Source organism: Anastrepha obliqua, chromosome 5 (assembly GCF_027943255.1).
Source record: "Anastrepha obliqua isolate idAnaObli1 chromosome 5, idAnaObli1_1.0, whole genome shotgun sequence".
Classification (NCBI taxonomy): Eukaryota; Metazoa; Arthropoda; class Insecta; order Diptera; family Tephritidae; genus Anastrepha; species Anastrepha obliqua.
Genome location: NC_072896.1, coordinates 28,195,114 through 28,203,374, shown reverse-complemented (window position 1 = coordinate 28,203,374; position 8,261 = coordinate 28,195,114).

Sequence of the window (8,261 nt, the reverse complement as noted above, 5' to 3'; positions counted from 1 at the left end):
TTCGGAAAACATAAAAGTACGTAAAATAAGTATAGAATTGCCGCAATTCTAAAAAAATATAAAGATCAATTTAGTGATATAGTTTTGCGCAGCTGATTAATTTTACATACATACATCCATATTTATATATATGCTTACATGCATACTGATATTTTCCTCCTGGTTGGCGCTTTGATTTTGGCCGAATTCAAAAAAGCACGTCAGTCATTAGATTAGATTAGAAACACCAAATGCAGCCAAGTATTTCTTCTTTTGGTACACTAGCTATTCCTGCTTTTTAGTGCTAATCCGAGCTGATTAGAAACACCAAGTCTTCATTCACTTAGCCTTTACAAAACAGAGGTAACTTCTTCTTTTTGCTACCACCAACAGAAAGCAAATCGAATACTTTCCGCCCTGGAGCATTTATAGCCAACTGTAATCAGGCAGATCGCTCAGGAAAAACTTGGCACAATAAAGGCCATGGATGTCTCACACTACTTGGGGCATCATTCAGCGCAGAAACGAATTTAAAAGACAACTTATCAGAGAGGTGGCGAAGCAAGTAAAAAAATCAGCCAGAAATGATAAGACTTTGCTAGCTGAAGACTTTGCTAGCGACGCCGAAGCGGCAGCAGGAGTGAACAACAAGAGACAGCTGAACCGCATAGTTGGCCGCCTAACCAAACAGCGGAATAACAGCAACCAGCAGATTAAAGATCTGAATCGTGCTTTGCTGACTTCCAATGATAACCAGATCTGGAGATGGAAGGAACATTTTGAAGTAACTAGCAACATTGGTTTTATCAGAAGCCCTAGCTTCGAAGTGGGCAGCACAACAACAACCAACAATAAAATAACAAAAACTTGCCCCGATTAAGGATGCAATTAAGAAGCTGAAGCTCAACAAAGCGGCGGGCGAAGATGGCATACAGCCTGAACTAATAACAGCCGACCCGCAAATATCAGCGGAAATTCTTCATCCTCGCATCATCGCCGTCTGGAGTAATGAAAAACTTCCTCCGTCCTGGACAAAAGGCATCATAGTGAAGCTGCCTAAGAAAGGCGACCTGCGTGACTGCGGTAAATAGCGAGGAATAATCTTGCTTAACACCATCTACAAAATTGTAGCCGTAATCATACAAAGCAGGCTTAAAGATATCGAACTATCCTTAAGAGACGAGCAAGCTGGTTTTCGCTCTCACCGAAGCTGTGTTGACCAAGACAACATACTTCCGATTATAGTAGAACAATCAGGTGAGTGGCGCTCCCCGCTCTACATGCTGTAGACTTTAAGAAGGCGTTTGACACTATCAAACAAGACGCAATATGGCTGGCCCTGAGTAGAAAGGGAGTTCTGCCACAATAATCCGCCTCATCAAAGCGAGAACTCCGAACTGGCAGTGCTTCACAAAGGCGATATCAGCGATCCATTCACTACCAACGCAGGCATAAGGCAAGGTTGTCCTCTGTCGCCCCTTCTTTTCGCCATCATCCTTGATGATGTCATGAGCCAACTGACCCTGCACAAAAAAGTCATCGTATGGAGTTTCACCAGACTTCTTGAGGACCTGGACTTCGCCGATGACATCTGCCTCTTCCATCACAAACTCTCTGATATGCAAGCGAAGGCGGACATATTAGACGCGCTGGCATACACTGTCGGACTGGAGGTCAACATCGCCAAGACCAAGGCCAGGAGAGTTAACCGCAAGACTGATATTGCAATTCGGTGGAATTCGTTGAAAGCTTCTGCTACCTCGGCTGCATCATCACGGCAGATGGTGGAGCAGAGGAAGATATCAACTGCTGGCTAAACAAAGCAAGGTAGCATTCGGGCGAATGCGTAAAGTATGGGCGAGCTCGCAAATCTACAGGCGCACTAAACCACGAATATTTGGCTCATGCGTTGTTGGCTGGTCTCTAACACCATCATACAATCCTTCATCAACAAATACCTCCGCATCATCTACAGAATATTCTGGCAAACATCATCAGTAACGACGCACTGTGGAGATTAACGAACGGTGAACCCATTCTTAGGCAAATCAAACGCAGAAAGTGGCGATGGATAGGTCACACATTGAGAAAACCACCATATAGCGTGACGAGAATGGCACTGGACTGGAACCCTCAAGGGAGCAGTGGTCGCGGTAGACCAAAAAACACTTGGAGAAGGTCGAACTAGCAGATGCCGACGTCTCATGGGACGGTGCAAAAATAACAGCACAGAACCGTGTACGATGGAATGGAACAAGGAGAAAAAAAAAATCATAAAAACTCATGGAAAGATAGATCGATGTTTTGTCATGTTAGTTTGGGAGATGATTATACAATATTATTGAGCTTTATGAGATAGCAAGGTTTTCGATTTAGTGTAAAAGTGACTTGGGAAGATTTTGCCTCATTTGGGCTAATGCGCAACTCCTTCAACTCAAGAGTTATTTTATCAAGTTCTCTTTGTAGTTCTTGGGAGGCCACATGGAGGTGGGGGTCAATTGTCAGTACGGCAGTGTCATCCGCGAACATAGATCGTATGTTTATAGGAAGTATACGATGGGTCCTATAATACTGCCTTGGAGTACACTAGCTGAACTTTCACATAGTTCGAAAAATTCGATTTGCCACTTCTCTATTAGCTTTGTTTGGGCTCTACAGTCTTGACGAAAATTTGCATGTGAAAGGAACCACAAAGTTGTCGAGCAAAATTCGCCACTAGCGCGTGTGGTTATACCTCAAAAGCTGGTATAACTAACTATATTCAAATCTGTCTTCTGATATTAAGCATATTTCATTAGACGGCAATCTTACAGAGTAAATTTTGTTGCTGTAACTTTGAGAATTCTCATCACACATGACAACTCCGTTGCGTGCAACTTTCTTCTTTCTTTTCTTAAGTCATCTTCTTTCTTTATTTAAGTCATCACCATCATTCATCATTGCCTTCAATCCTTAAATCCCTGGCGGGACATACGATACCAACAACACCTACGAGCCAACTCATCCGATTGCTGGATGACGCTTTCACCCGCTTCCAGCTTAATCCGAGTTGAATTGTCTCACGATCCACAGTTATTTTTCAGGTTTCTATCGCTGCGAGTGGGTTCCATCCCATTGCCTTATTCGCTATGTTATCGTCTTCTTTGCGTAAAGTGTGATTAAGGGCTTAGGAGTAGTCAGAGGCCTGAACAATTATGATTTACAATAATTTTTTTTGCTAGGCAGTTGCTTTATTTTACAAATATAAAAACATAGTATTAATAAATCATGAAATTCAAAAATTATAATTGTAAAAGTTATCGCTGTTTGTGTGGACTCCGTTTTTCCATAAGTGCCTTGCAGGGATCATCACAAGTCCTTGAAGATTCATCTAAAATCAATCGGACAAGAGAAATTAGTTTTGTTAATAAATAATCTTATCTTAAATAATTGTATGCTTATTTTTCTTTATTCTCATTAGTAGCTGAGTAAGATTCCCATAAATTTAAGTTTTTTCCCAACAAAGTTTGAACTCAAAATGAACTTTATTATTCATTGAAAGTAAACCGAGAAAATTTTGGAAATATTAATAATTTAGATATTTATTCGATGTTGAAAATTTGGTACAGAGTTTTTTCAAAATTGATGAATATTCTGTACTTTTTAACATTTTTGAAAAGTAAAAAATATATTTCAAACAAATATTTTTGAAGAAAATTTTATTTTGCTTTTAATTTTTGGCAAGTCTTATTTTTCAATTATTTTTCATTATTTTTATTAGCAGCTGAGTTATATTTTCATTACTTAAAATTTTTTTTAAGTAATATATATTCGGTTCATTTTAACATTTTTTTTAATAATTTTTTTGTATAAAACATACTTAAAAAAAATTTTGGAAAAAATATTCCTTTTTTTAATTTTTAGGAAATATTTATATTTTGCATTAGTAGCTGAGTGGAATTTCTATTACCCACGACTTTTCCCAAAAATTAGGTTTTTTTTTTAATTTACTTTTTCTTAAAAAATTAAAAAAAAAAAATTTAATGTCAGAAACATAGAAAAGAATGCAAGATATTTCACTTTAAAAAAATCTAAAAACTTTCAACACCGAATAAATAATATACTAAAATTACAAATTTTTTTTTTAATTTACCTACGATTTTTCCCAAAAATTTTGGACACACAAATCATTTTTTTTCTACCTCCGACATTTTTTGCGTATTTTTCACTATTTTCATTAACAGCTGAGTGGCATTTCTATTGCCTACGACTTTTCCCAAAAGCTAGGACTTTTTTTTAATTTACTTTTTTCTGAAAACTAAAAAAAATATTTAATGTCAAAAACATAAAAAAGAATCCAAGATATTTCACTTTACAAAAATATAAAAATTTTCAACACAGAAAAAAAGAAAAAAATTTGACTAACCCTAACTCCTAATGCATTTCCGTTTCTGTCTTTTAATTCATATGTCTAGCAGCTCCATGTTTGCTTTTTCGAGCAGTTTCTTGTTTGGCATTATTGTTGGCCAGAAAATTCGGATTGTAATCCGTAGGCATCGGTTGACGAAAACTTGTTAGAAAACCAAATTTAAGGAGCTTCAATTCTAGCCATAGCTTTATTTTAATATTCTGGAAGAAATTTATATTTTCGATATTATATGTAAATATATAAATATTAATGTTATAAATCATTTTTTAATTACGATAAGGAATCTAGTTGCATTTGCCGTCTTTAGATAATATACATATACATAGCTATAGTTCCAGTATATACATAAATACGGATTTTTTTTAATTTACAATAGAAAATCATATAAAACATCTTTTATTATAAAATAAGTACACTTTCAAAAGCACCGCTCCAAGCAAACAAATACAAATTTAGGTAAATCTAAAGAGAACAAAAAACAAAAATATTTACTTCGGACAAACAAAAATCAGTGCCAGCTAGAGAAGGCTAAGTTGCATTTGTAGTAGCAGCTGCTACTTAGCAGCTCCTTTTATGTAAATGTGGATGCCGACAATTTGCCACTGCCTGCACGCACACGCACATACAGTGGCTACACAATTATTCGTACACTCACAATTTTCAAATAAATACAGCTGGAACTGAAATGATTTACACAAAAAAAATAAAATAAATGTTTATAAATTAGTAATTAATAATTTGCAGAATTGGAAAAACTATGGAAATAAGAAAATTTAGGCACAATTTTAAGCAAAAGTGTTATTCGTACATTAGCAAATAAAGAAATATTAAATAGAAATATTTCAAAAATGGTTTCTTCAGTACTTTCGTGTGCTTTTAAACGTCGACGCATACTTTTTACCAATACTAACACCAAAAATACCACTCAACACTTTGCTACTCATCATTTTACTACATCTGTCTGTTTCCCTTGGAACTCTTCAATGTGAGTCGAAATAACGGGGGTTTTATTTTGTGCTCATTCACAAACAAAATAACATTTTTACAGTGAGACATGGAAATATAAGAACCCTTCGATTCGTGCCTTCACTGCTCGCAATCTCTCTGCTCGGCTCACTTGGGGAAAAATTCGCACGTGAAAGCAATAACAAAGCTATCGAGTAAGATTCATCGCTAGCGAGAGTGTTTATGCCTCATAAAACTGGTATAACTCACTATTTTCAATGCTGCTGTTCATATTCGGTTATTAGACGCGTTTCAGTAGACCGCGTTTAACAAGGAAAATTTTTGTTGCTTGAACTTTGCGAATACTCCTCAAGAATGATAGAAACAAGTTTGCGCCCATCGGAGAGTGCGTGACGTAGCATTAGCTGAGTTGTGCAGTGTTGCCAACCATTTGCTCGTGCAGTGCTTTTTATACCCAAAATGTGAACATTTTTAAATTTGGTTTTTGTTTCTTTTTTTTTTATTTTAAAGCTACCGAAACTTAAGTTTACAAAAAATATATTATTAAATAAAAGAATGTTAAAAAAGGTCACTCTGAGAAGATTTCAGTGTTAATAAAAATTTGTTGGTTCTTATAAAATTTGATACAGTAGATTCTGTTTTTATGCGCTATATACGTTCCGCAAGAAACAGCATAAAAAAAGCTACCAATTCTATAGTAAAACTATAGATACGTTTCAAAAGTGCTAAGAACCGCATAAATCTGAAATAATGTAATAAAACCGCAGGGTACTAGTCCCATATTATAACTATAGATACGTTCCATAGACCGCATGAATCTGAAATAATTAAATAAAATCGCATAAACAAAAAATTGTATTTTTGAAAATTATATCTTTATTTAAGAAACGTCAGAATCGAAAAATAACTTTACATCGTTAGAAATAGAATCAGACAAAACCCGCATTTTGCGCATTCGTTTAGGATTTGGCGTAAAATCACTTCCGTCACTTGAGGAAATGTACACGTCTGATCTGGATGGTTATGCAGGCGGTTCCATACTTGTAGGATTAGCATTTTTGATATAATCTGTGATGAGTTTTTGCTTAGCTGGTTTAGAATCTTGTTTATATGTACAATTCCCGATAGGTCGACATGCATTTTTTAAGTTTTTTAAAAACCGAACTATTTCAAAACCGCATAAAAACAGAATCTACTGTATTTGGAAAGTGAAAATTTCATTTTTTGTTCCTTTTAAGGTTATGCAAGAGTATTAAATGTCCCTCTCTCAACTCTTCTTAAGATTGAAAACCTTTTTACACATTTTAAAAGGCGTTTGAATTTACTGAATGCGGATAAAAACCATAGAGGTGTAATCGTTTCTTCCGGCCATCAATCCTTAGAGGGACATAGGGCATCAAGAGGTGTATTCATTGTAAAGATAAGCCATAAAATACCTGAAGATACTGAAGTAACAATCACGGCATTTTTACAAAAAGAGTACCTTATCTTGTTACATAACCTCAAATATAGCAAAAAATCGGTCTCTTAATAAAAAAACTCATAATTTGAATTGTAACTAACCATAACACATTTATTTAAAAAAACGCACATGTTAAAGACAATTTGTCACGCATACAAAGTTCTTTAAGTAATTCAATAAAAATTTGGTGTTTTATTTTCTTTAAATTGGCATTTTAGTGCGTTTTTATATCCAAAGCTAGGAAACACTGCAGTAGCGAGAGAGAGATTTGACTGCTGAAAGGAGAAGAACACCAACAACAAAAGTAAAAGTAAAAGTAAAGCTAAATAAAACTGAGTAAATTATTGAACTCATATTTAAAAAATATATATTTTACAATATTATAAACATTACATTTTAATTAGAACAAATTGATAATCTGGCCATACTGGTGCTAAGGCGTCATTCATTGTCAAATTTGCTGAGAGCAAAGTAGCGATACCACGAAAGACGCCATCTCATTATTCTTTCTATCATGAACACTCCTTTGGTGTTCCCGTCGGGAATTCTTCATTTAAAAAGCGTGCGTTACAAATATGTCTAAATGTTTTTGTTGGAATGTTGGACGAACTGTCCTCTACAGTGTCGCAAAGTGCGAGCGTGACCTGTCAATTAGCTTGTTTTTGGCATTTAATTATATTGGTCAACCGCAGGTGTGCTCTGCGATTTTCACTATGGATAAAAGATGGATAAAAGATTTTGAAATTTTGTGTTTAGAACAGAATTTCGTGTGCCGAGTCATTGAAAATGTTGCAGAAAGCTTATGGCGAGTGTGCTTTAATAAAAACGCGGGTCCACGAGTGTTATAAGGCGGCTTTTGCAGAGGGCCCAGAAGTCATGGAAGATTCTCCCGATCTGGTCGCCCATCAACGTCTTCAACGAATGTAAATGTCGACGAAGTCAAGGAAATGGTGCTGGAAAACCATCATTTAAACCTGAGAGAGGTAGCTCGTGTCCTTAGCGTGTCTCTCGAATCAATTTGCAATTTTTTATACCATAAATTGGGCATGAGACGCCAAGACGCGTGGCTGCTCGACTCGTTCCAAGAGAGTTGAATTTCTTTCAAAAAATTCATTGGAAGAAGGTGGCTGAAGACATGCTTGAGTAAGTGAATTCGAACAAATCGTTAATCCAGCGCATCATGACAGGTGACGAGACGTAGGTATATGAGTTTGACATGCAAACCAGTTAACCAGTCAATAGGCCGCTGAATGGTGCTATCCACATGAGCCGAAACCCAAAAAGTGAAAATCATGCTATTCGTTTTCTTTGATTATCCTGATATTGTGCACTCGGTATTCCTTCCAAATGGTTCTACGGTAAATAGAGAATATTATTTGGCAGTTGTGCGACGTTTAAGAGAGAATGTGCGTAGTAAACGGCTCAATTTCTCAGAAGAAAACTCAT